Below are 11,373 nucleotides of genomic sequence, written 5' to 3'. Positions count from 1 at the left end.
GCATTGCTGTGAGTGCAGTGTATGACCTTGTGTGCTGTAAGACATGGGAATGCCTCTGCTAGGCTTCTGAACAGCCTTGTGTGGGGGGGCCCTCAAATAAACAAATAAACACCCTTTCTCACCCTGCTGCCTGCAAACCCCCTCCCAAGAACTCCTAAATGGATACCTGATCACCCTCTCTCTCCCATGCACAACCCTCAACTCACCTGAAGCTTCAATCTCAAACATCATCCTTGACACTGGGCAGACCTCTCTTGCGACATGATCCATCTGCTGAAAAATTGTTGTTCTTGAGAGCTGAGCAATAAGAACCATTTCTCTCCACTGCTCACCTTGGCTGCTGGTATCCAGATTGACTTCCTAAAAAGAAAGACAAAGAACAGTGCTGTAACACAGTCACCATACACACTTCTGCTGCAGAGACAAATGGGGCCTCACCTGCTCGGGGCAATCCCCTCAACGGGATGGGGCCCTCTGGCACCGATTCAATCCATCTCAATCTGAAAAAAAAGGTAGGACAAGAGTCAAACTGTTGCAGGATAACTGAGGAGCTCCAGATATCCTGTGTCCATCTACAAATCCCACCTAGAGTCCAACTACACCCCACATTACACATTCCAAGTCCCCGGGATTTCTACTATTGCACCAGGCTATGCGGCAGGGCAGAGCAGCTCCGGCACATACGTGTGCTGACACCCGTGAATCAGGACAGGCAGGACAGGACAGACAACAGGGACACAACAGGAACAGAAATCTCTTGGCAAGGAAAATGGCTGCAAGGACTGAGAGAATGCAAAAGGAGATGACTGAGTTCAAACTGACGGTCAGCTGATGAGGCTCAGAGAACCCTGGAGGAAGAAGATGCTAACTGAAGGATTTATTCCAAGAACAGCAAAGATCGATGCCTAGGAATCCTATGCTCAGAATCCTCTGCCTGCCCTCACATTCTTACAAGTCCTAATCCACCACAATGGATCCAGGTGGGGCACAGCTGTCTGTACAGCTCAGAACAAGACCTGACAAGACACCTGACTGGATGCTTCCAAAGAGAGAAGAGAGTCTGATGCCTGTCTGAGCTCCCCAGTCAAAAGTTCTGTGGCCTGGATGCCAGGCCAGGGAATGCAGTGATCACAGATGCTAACAAGGATGCCAAGGTTTATGACAGGCCCCCCTAAGGTAAAAGACATTGCATACACAAACAACACATAATGCACAACAGACACATGACACGAGACACACCGGGACTGCTCTGCCCTGCGCTCCTCAGCACTGGGATCAAAAGTGAGACGTGGCTTTTATGGGGCCTAAGGGGCCACTTCATGAACACCCCCCACCTCCAAATCGGACCCAAAAACCCCTCCCAGTAATTCCCAAACCAGCACCATGCCTTCATCCCCTCTGTGGGTCACAGCCCTCTACTTATCTCTCAGACATCTGGGGATGCCAGTCAGTCTCAGGTGCATAGAAAGGCCACCTCGTCAGCTGGGAAGGTCCTGCTGGCACCGGGCTGGTGTCTCTCCGATAGCCAGATTAAAGAGAACCAAACATCAGTGCCTGACCTTGGCACCGCATCGGCCAAAACCCCACCACTCTGCTACTCACCGCGCTCCTAAGAAGGCCCGGCACCTCCTAACCCTGACCCTCTGCCACACATGGAATGCAGCTGCACCTGAAAGAAAGCTAGAACATATGTCAAACACCACCAGGGTAACTCACAAGCTGCAAACACCTTATGTCAATCTAGGAAGAGCAGCTAGAGCCCAAGTACAGCCCACGTCACAAATTCCAACTCCCCATGGTTTGTCCTACTGAAGCACACCATGCGGCAGGGCAGAACAGCTCCGGCACAAATACCTGCAGACACCCGTGACACAGAACGTGACAAACAGGGGGACATGAAACACGACACATCATGCTTGTGGTGGGGGCCTCGAGGGAAGAGGGCAAAAGGGACCCCAAAGACACACTAGGGAACACGGCACACCGGACAACACGACGCACACCGGAGCTGTTCTGCACTGCCCACCTGAAAGCTGCCATCAAAAGTAGAGCCTCTCCCTTTAGCTGTCCTAAGAGGCCCTTGGACAAGATTGCCTTTCCCTCTGCTCATTTTTAAATCTGCCCCAAGAACTCCCAACCCACTATTCACTCATCTCCAGGCCATGGCCCCCGACTTATCTTTTGGATGATCGGTGACGTGGATCCACGTTGCACCTGAAATGAGTCTGCCTCCGAGGGCCTCGTGAGCGCCTATGAGCCTCTTGGTCAGCTACAATAAAGTAAACCGAAACCAAAGTGTGAGTCCAGAGTTATGCGGGCCAAATCCCTGCAAGGCAGCTACTTGCCCTTTCCTGAGTGTGCCTGGCTCCCTCAGGCTCCAGCTTCATCCTGATTCCAAGGCTGTGGCCTTCATTAGGGTTGGTACCTGGGTAAGAGAAAGGCAAAGTTAAATGGCATTGCTGTGAGTGCAGTGGATGACCTTGTGTGCTGTAAGACACGGGAATGCCTCTGCTAGGCTTCTGAACAGCCTTGTGTGGGGGGGCCCTCAAATAAACAAATAAACACCCTTTCTCACCCTGCTGCCTGCAAACCTCCCTCCATCCACAATAACTCCTAACTGGACACGTGCTCACCCTCCCTCTCCCCATCACAATCCTCAACTCATCAGAAGCCTCAGTCTCAAACATCATCTTGGACACTGGGCAGATCCCTCTTAAGACATCATGAATCTGCTGAAAATTTGTTGTGCTTGACACAGCTTGGTATTTCAGGGAGTCTCACTCCTCAATTAAAAAAAAAAAAAAAAAAAAAAAAAAAAAAAAAAAAAAAAAAACCAAAAAAAAAACCAGGGCAAAACCAAAAATTACAAAGGCACCTTACCACCCCTAAACACAAAACCCAAAATCACAAACCTAAACATTCCCTGTGTTCTATGCTGTTTTCTTCACAGAATCTTCCAAGCCTCTGTGCTTTAGATGGCCAGCAACACCTGCTGAAAACAAGCTGAGACGAGATGAAAGAGCCTCTTCGCTGAAATGGGAGGAGAGCTCTTACCCCAACACATCCCAGACAGGGTATGAAGCCCCTCAGCCACGGCTGGGGTTAATAACCCCTGGTGGTGCCCGCCTCTCGTTCCCATGCCACCCAGGAAAAGGGAGGGAGCTAATCCCACCAAGCCCTCAGAGCAGCTGCAGCTGTTTAGCTCTGACTCAGATTCAAGGGGAGTAAAGGGCTTGTTAGAGAAGCAAGTTCTTCAGAAAAATAGCAGTACTTTCTTTTTTGCAACAACTACTTGGAGTAGAAGAACAGAAAACTGGCAAGATATAAAACTTTGTGGTAAGGTTACATAGCTGGATAAATTGGGTAATTGAGTAATTTGCTGTTACCTTCTATAATTATTCTGTGTTTAACAAAAGCCATCTAATAAATTCACACCCAAAACTCCAGCAGCCCAGCTGGCCCTACCAAATCTCTATGTTTATGCATACAGTAAACAAAACCAAAATCCCAGTAATACCTATCAGAAGTCTATGAAAGAAACCTATTGAAATTAATCCTACCTCAAATACAAAACAACCCATCCAAAGTTAGCTTCACTCAAAAAACAATTTACACAGAGTTAATAACACCAAGAAATAAAACAACACACCATATACCACCAATGAATATAACAGTGAAGAAAAAAAAACCACTTTTTTTTTTTTTTTGTTTTTTAAACTAACTTCTTTTATTAGCTAGAACAAAAGATTTTGCCAGGACTGTAACAACAACAACTTCTTCTTCTGAAATGTCCCTTCTTCTTCCCAAATTCCTTAAAACTTCTGAGTTTCCATCCAAGCAAAAAGCAAAATTCGTGCACTTGTGCATTCGATGCTCCTGTCAGATTCTCTGTTTCCCTCCACATCTTCTTACACTTTCAGTCTTCACGCTGTGCTGCCGTGATGAGTTTGACGGAAGAATTGGTAAACGTTAAGAGAGGATTTCCCTGCCTCCCTCCCCAAAGCTGGTTTCCTTAGTGCATTTCACTCAATCCCAAACCGGCAATGATGCACGCTCACCTCAAGGCTCACAGCTGCTCGGCTAAACTCGGCTATTGTCGGCTGCATTCGGCTGTACTCGCCTCTTCAGCGCGGCTCTGCTCTCTGCGCTTCGGCCGAACTCGGAGCCGCTCTCTGCGCTCGGCGCGGCTCGACTCGCTTCGGCAGAACTCGGAGCCGCTCAGCGCACTCGGCGCGGCTCGGCTCGCCTCGCTTCGGCGGAACTCGGAGCCGCTCTGTACGTTCGGCGCGGCTCGGCTCGCCTCGCTTCGGCCGAACTCGGAGCCGCTCAGTGCGCTCGACGCGACTCCGCTCGGCTCCCTGAGAGCGGGCAAGCGGCGGCGCCTCACGTTAAACTCGCCCGGCTCGGGGCTCTCCTGCTGCCGCGTCCCGCGGGCGGCCCGGCCATCACACCGACACGATCGGGAGCGCGGCGTGCCGCAGGAGCTCATTAGGCTGTGACCGCGCTCGCGCTAATTAGCGCGCACGAGAGCAGCGGGCTCGGTTCGGCTGAGCTCGGCTCGGTTCAGGCAGCCTCGCAAGCCTGGCCTCGGTTCGCTCGAGGCCGTCAGGTTCGGCCGGTCTCGCCTTGGTTCGGCTGAGCTCGTTCCATTCGGCCGAAGGCGGCGTCGTTCGTTCGTGTTTTTATAAATATCTTTCTATATTGACTGTATATTTCTATATTTAGATTTATATTTCTATAATATTTCTTTTATTCAAAATAAAACCCCCATCTCTAGCCAAATAAATACAAAAAACCACCTTCTTTCAAACGATATTGAAATATTTTTATACTTAGTATAATTATACGCACATTTATAGTTAGTTTCTTTTGATGCAGTGTATTATTAATTACATATAATATACATAAAATTCTAGAAATGGATTTAAATTATTATTTATGTATCATATCTACTGCTACAACTAATTTTTTCTTGTTTTTAAACTTTTTATATATATATATATCTGTATTTATTTATGATATATTCCTATACTTACATTTCTACCTTCATATTATTTGTATTTATAATTTTTATAATCAAAACCCTGCCTATTGACAAATAAAAAAAGCCTGCTTTATGTAACGATTTTAAAAAATACTTTCATATTTATAATTTTCATATTTATATTTATAATTTATTCTATATTACATGAGAACACATCTGCTCCTGCACCCCAGTGGGGCTCCCTCTCCTGGGGACCTTGGGGTGCCCCAACGGCATCAGAGCCCAGAGTCTTCACCCTCTTCTCCTCTATTTAGAAACTACACTACAACTCTTTTCTGGAAACAAAGATATTACCTAAATCCTCTCCCCATGTCCCAGACAGATAGATATTCAGTTATTAGTTGGCTGGGCAGCAGTTTCTTAAATAGAATGATAAACAAGACGTGAACATTTTAGCTACAAGCAAATAGGCAAATCTGAACAAGGTACTGATGGCCAGCCACAGAAGTTATTTTGAAGCAATTTTTTAAACAATAAAATACTGATACCACAAAAATAAAGCAAAAAGCTAACTACTGGCTAAAAAAAAATTAACTTTTGACAGCAACAACATTCCAACCACACAGGTTTTTTCCCGATGTCATACTTTATAACTACCTCTCTTGGGAATTCTCATCATGTATCCCAAAAGGAATAAATACCTTAGAGCGTCCTAAAGCAAAAAGTAGCACACATGAGCTCCTCACACTCCCGGGAGGCCAGCACAGCGTGCACTGAGTCAGCAATGAATTCTGCTCAGTGAAGGTCTGCAAACAAAGGTTCAACTGATGAATTTAACTGATTTTAAAGGGAGGTTTTCTAAGCACTGAAGCACAACAAAGAACAAGCAACAACAATTCTTAAAAAAATCTGCAAGTTTTATTTAGCATATATGTGACTGATTTCCACGCTGTGGCTTCTCACTTTGATTTGTCTGTAGGTTCAGGAAGATGACAATGCACACTCTGCCCTCCCTGAGCCCCCCACAGCAGCTGAGCGCTGCTCTGTGTGCTCAGATCATCAGGAACTGGATTACACGTGCCCGGATGGACTGGAACTGCTCTGCTGCAGATTCAGGAGACGATGGCACAGAGGGGCTGGCCGAGGCGTCGTCCCAATTCCATTTCTGTGTGACGAGAAGCAGTTCGTTCCCAACAGCTGCAACAATCCCCAGCTCCCTTCCACGGTGAGTACCGATGGCACACAAATGGCAGCCCGAGGAAATCGTGTTCTGGGCTCTAAGTGGTTGGGACAGGGTCTGATTTGTTGTTTTGTACTTGTATGAAGATTAGTACAACAGGGCTCTGATTGATGACATGGCAACACAGAATTAAAAACTCCTCGATAGGATTACATCGACTTCTAGGAAAAGACAAAAGCTTAGGACCCTTCTGAAATCTACTTTTAATCCAAAGCACGGGGATTGTCAGCATGCTGCACCTTCCAGCTTTTCAAAGCAGCTTCCCTCTGAAGACCAGGAAACATTGATTTCTACAGAAACAACGGGCAACCCCCAGGCTAATCTCAGCACTACTGTTTAATAGGGGACCTGCCAGCGTGCCAGTCCAGCTTCAAGTGTGCTTTACTTCAGTCTAACATCCCCACAAAATTCTTCTCACAACTTCCAACCCTGAAATCTTATCTTCCCCTAAAGCTTCTCTTCATTAGCAATTTCCAAGTAACATGGTATTTTTACAACATTCAAAAATGTCATGCTGGACTGTGCTAGAGAGTAATCTGCAAATATAAGCTTAGCAAAGTTTGAATTGACTTGTCCAGAGAAAAAAACTACAAGTGAACACCTACACCTGCCTACAAAGAGCTAACAAGCCCCTGGCAGCTGCCAGCATCAAAGCGCAGCGGATGTCTCTAATACAGGGTAAGGATAACAATATCACCTTCTGTTCTCTCCAGCTTCTTTTCCCTGCAGTCGTATTTTGCTTCTTATGATTTTTTTAGTCCCCGTATCTTCTTGGACAGCACCGAGCCCGACGACAAGGACACGAGAGTCTTTCCCTGCCGGGCGGAGAGAACCAGGAAAACAGTTAAAATAAGAACAGGGCAGTTTGAAATTCATACTTGCAACGAGAAGCAGCGCCTAACCAACAGAACAAAAGTAAACAAAGCATGACACCTCCCTGGGGACAGAAGACTCACAAACTCTCCAGGATTTACAATTCTAGCCACCAACCCCTTCAGGACAGCAGCCAAGTGTCCCCTGGGGTGGTGCTGCACCAAAGAACCATCTGAGAGGTTCCAAAGAGTGAAATGCACAGTATTTTGCAAAGACAAAAAATCTTGCAAAATAACAAAAATACAATAGATGTAAACTACAGGGTAAGAGTACAAGTGTTCACTTTAAGAGCTGGAACCATCCAGGTGAGCACCTGATAACTGGATCCTCACCAGAGTTTGAACCCTTCAGGACACAGAAGGGTTTTCCCCAGAAACTTCACAGACTGAGTTTTGATAGAGGCACGCTCGCCGGATCCTCAGAAACGTCGCCCATTCTCCAGGCGTCTGGAGAGAACTGCAAATGGCTCTCACGTAGTTGGAGCTGCTTCTGTAAGGTCTCAGGGTGAATTTCACCAGATGCAACCAAATTGGGCAACTCCCAGTGGGACAGAAGGAACCCAAAGCTTGGGTAAGCAGAGCTGCAGCAAATACTGAGGAAACAAACATAACAGCGTAAAAGATAATAAACCATCCTTTTTTTTCCCTTGCTTTTGTTTTTTTTTTTTCTTATTCAGATCAGCATAGCAATTAAAGAGAAGGTGAAAAACTCACCATTACTGAACATTTCATCACCTGTAAGCTGAGCATCCTTAGCATAGGGGACTCCAAAGTTAAAATTCACCGATCCCTGGGAAATGAAACCAAATATCGTATGGTAAACAATCAAACAGCAGACATAAAAATTTGTTTCCTCTAAGGACTTTCAGGTACGTATGTATCTTTGCATTACACATTAGAACATACACTTTATACCATCACCTAATACATAATAATTTACCTTTAAATTTTGATAGTATAGCATGAATTTTTAACTTAAACTGGTGATCTATTATTATTAAGTTGGTGCTTAAAGTTATTTCTGCTGTCACGTTCAAAAAAACATGAATTTTTTTTACTGGAATGAGCAATTGATTTCAAAGTCATCAAAAGCCCACCAAAACACAAAGCTGGGTTCACTGGACGGGTCTGTGAGCTAGAAGTAGTTAGGCTTGTACTTCCCTCTTGTTCTTCCAGAACCAATAAATGCTGTCAACAAAACCAGGATCTTTAGCCCACTGCTGTGAAAGATTCTACAAGGATGATGGTTTGATTTGTGTTTAGAAGTTTTGATTTGAAATGGCCAGTCCAATGGATAAAGACAGTTTAAGTAGTATTACATTACTATTGTTATTATTTCTATTATGATTTTTACTAGTACTACTACTATTATTATCACCTGCTACTGGAAGAAACAAACCAGTAGTACCTATACTTAATTACTTTTATTTCCAGAAAATAATAAAGAAAAAGAACCAAACCAAAAAAGTCACTTCCTACCTTTTATATCAAGGGATGAAAAATTTCTCTTGGGCTCTTCTCCAATTGATCAAGACTCATAGCACTGAAAGGCAAACAAAACAGTGCTTTATAGAAGGCCAAGTGCACGTTTCAAGGCTGAACCACCAACTGACTGCAGTGACAGCACTTACAACATGAATCGTTCCCAGAGCCTCTGTTCAATGGAATGTTCTGTGGAACTGCCATTTCTTTCCCAAAACACTAACTTCCAACACTTCCTAAACTTATCTTGTATTTTAAAACCACAGAAGTTAGTGAGACTCTGTGCGGAGGTCAGCTTTAAATTTATTTCCTTCTAAAGCACAGAGCTCTGTTCCATCACCCTTCCCTTCGGCTCTACACTGGATCATGGTGAGCATTTGAGGAGTGCTCAAGAACCAATTCGATTTCTCTCTTTTTCTAGTTCTCTCTACTCTTAAATAATGCAAGACAAGTCAAATGAAAAATGACAAGTTCAGCATCAAAGCCACACTTTTTCCCTTTGTCTGCTCAAGAACAGGCTCTAAATCCACTTCTTGCTGCCTTCAACGATTCAGACTTGCAAAACCATTTTGACATGTTTTACAGCTTTATCATAAAACCCACAGAACGCAAGCTCTGTATTACAGGAAAAGGTAATTCACAGGCCAATATCTAAAGAGACCACTTACTTGTAAATACATACCTTGATAGAGATCGCACTGAGAACGTTTCTGTGGGACTCTAAGGGAGACATATTTTCTGAGTATCCTGTAAACAAGAAAAGCTACGATATATTACAAGACATCCCCACTTTTTCTACATATTCAAATAGGATTTTTAATAAAAACAATTCAGTTGAAAAAGAAGGAAGAAAATCAAGGTAATTTTACTCAGCTATATTTACTCCTGATTTAGAGGGAAAAAAAAGTCACGGGTGCTGCAAAGAAAAAAAAAGTGAACCATAAACGCTTACAGTAGAATTTTAAAACAAGTGCTTGCATAAAAGAATCTTACGGAACGTGAAGTAGAACAAAAAGTGAAACCACTATCAGACCTGCCTATTTTCTCACCATTGTACAAGAAAATCCTAAAAGCATTATAAAGTCGCTGCCTAAAACCGGTCATGGGATGTAACCAAGAACAATTGAGGCATTTGCTAATCTAGACAGAAACCTTTTCTGGATGCAAGTGTCAGATCACAAGTTTTGTCTTTCAGAAGCTCGACAATGCTGGAAAGCATTTTCCCTGGGGCTCGGGAGGGCAGGGGCAGAAGGGGGGGTGACTTTGCAGCTCGCACCTGTGCCATCCGAAGCATACAGCCCGCCCGCTCCCTGCGCTGGGCATTCTCCCGGCCATCTCTGGCTTTACCGCTCAGCGCCGCTCCATCCGCTGTCACGGCACAAAGAGCCACGAGCACTAACGCAGGCAGCAACCCCGTCATGCCGGCGATACCGCAGCGCTCCCTGCTCGCAGCGCCCAACACGCGGCGGAGCCGCCTCCGCCCGCAGCACCGGCAGCAGCCCGAGGGAGACGGCTGCAGCTCGGGGGCTCCTCCGGCGCCTCCGCCAGCCCGAGGGCGGCCGCCCCACTGGGACCGCGGCAGCGCCCGGCGCCGCTCGCCCGGGGCGGCTCCTGCAGCTCCCGGCCCGCGGCAGCAAAGCACTGCCTCGCCCTCCGCCATCGGCGGGCGGCAGCGCCCCCGCCCCCGGCACCGCTGAGTGCGGCCGAGGAACCGGGCGGACGCTCCTTCCGCGCTGCTCAGCTCCGGGCGGGCGGCCAGACGGAGGCTGCGCCCCTCCAGCGTCGCTGTCCCGCGCGGGAGAGGCGCCGGCAGCTGCGCGCGCACAGCCCCGCGCGGCCGCCTGGCACGCCAGCCACTCATGTGCCGCGTCAGCCGTTGCGTCACACGCCGCGCCAGCAGCACGGCCTGCCGGGAGTTGTAGTCTCGGGCTGACAGCCACGGCTCCGTCCCCCGCCACCGGGAGCTGCAGTCCCTCCTGGGCATCAAACAGGTCCTTCGCCCCAGGGCTGGGAAGGACCTGAGGCAGCACCGCTCCTCTCCAATGCCCTCTCTTTTTCCCTCCAACTCTTTTTACTTTTTTCACTCTGTTTTTCACCACTTCCCTTCCCCTTCCCTTCCCCTTTCCTTCCCCTTTCCTTTCCTTCCCCTTTCCTTTCCTTTCCTTTCCTTTCCTTTCCTTTCCTTTCCTTTCCTTTCCTTTCCTTTCCTTTCCTTTCCTTTCCTTTCCTTTCCTTTCCTTTCCTTTCCTTTCCTTCCCCTTTCCTTCCCCTTCCCTTTCCCTTCCCCTTTCTTGTATTTCTAATCTTGGTTTACCTTTCCACCTTTAGAATAAAAAAGCAGCAGTAGAAACTTTCAGGCTACCCGAGAGTAAAAAAAAAAAAAATCCAAAACGAAAATGATTTAAAGAAAACTATTTATTCCCTGGGAGCCTGAAATTTTCTACTGCTGCACGTGACATAGAGCTTTTATTCCTTCTTACAGATAGTTGATATTTTATATATATTTATCGTTTATATTGATGCATTATATTAATAACTATATATAATATGCACCTTATTCAAAAAATATACGGGAAATATTTTTTAAATTATTTACCATATCTACTGCTACAACTTATTTTTCCTTATATTTCTAATTTTTATATGAATCTTTAATGTGTTTATGATATATTTCTATACTTATATTTCTACCTTTATATTATTTGTATTTGTAATTTTTACACAAAAACCCCTGCTTTGGCAAAGAAAAAACAAAACCATCCATTATTTTAAACTACCTAAATGTTTCTTTATAT

At 45.8% G+C, this 11,373-nt stretch overlaps 1 long non-coding RNA gene across 3 annotated transcripts; it reads right to left on the bottom strand.

Moving 5' to 3' along the window:
* Positions 1 to 5,880: 5,880 nt before the first annotated feature.
* LOC134433297 (uncharacterized) lies at positions 5,881 to 10,131 on the bottom strand. 3 transcript variants are annotated; one of them, XR_010031529.1, is made up of 7 exons: positions 9,855 to 10,131; positions 9,261 to 9,325; positions 8,576 to 8,639; positions 7,811 to 7,886; positions 7,430 to 7,689; positions 6,922 to 7,039; positions 5,881 to 6,327 (listed from the first exon to the last, which is right to left on the bottom strand). It is a non-coding gene; the product is annotated as an uncharacterized LOC134433297 (long non-coding RNA). The 3 variants fall into 3 exon arrangements; XR_010031530.1 differs by having other exon boundaries at positions 5,881 to 6,261; XR_010031531.1 differs by having other exon boundaries at positions 5,881 to 6,149.
* Between the last annotated feature and the right edge of the window lie 1,242 nt (positions 10,132 to 11,373).

The sequence above is a fragment of the Melospiza melodia genome, unplaced genomic scaffold (genome assembly GCF_035770615.1).
Source record: "Melospiza melodia melodia isolate bMelMel2 unplaced genomic scaffold, bMelMel2.pri scaffold_178, whole genome shotgun sequence".
Lineage (NCBI taxonomy): Eukaryota > Metazoa > Chordata > Aves > Passeriformes > Passerellidae > Melospiza > Melospiza melodia.
The sequence above is the reverse complement of the archived record's forward strand: the minus strand, read 5'-3'. Positions and strand labels throughout refer to the sequence as shown.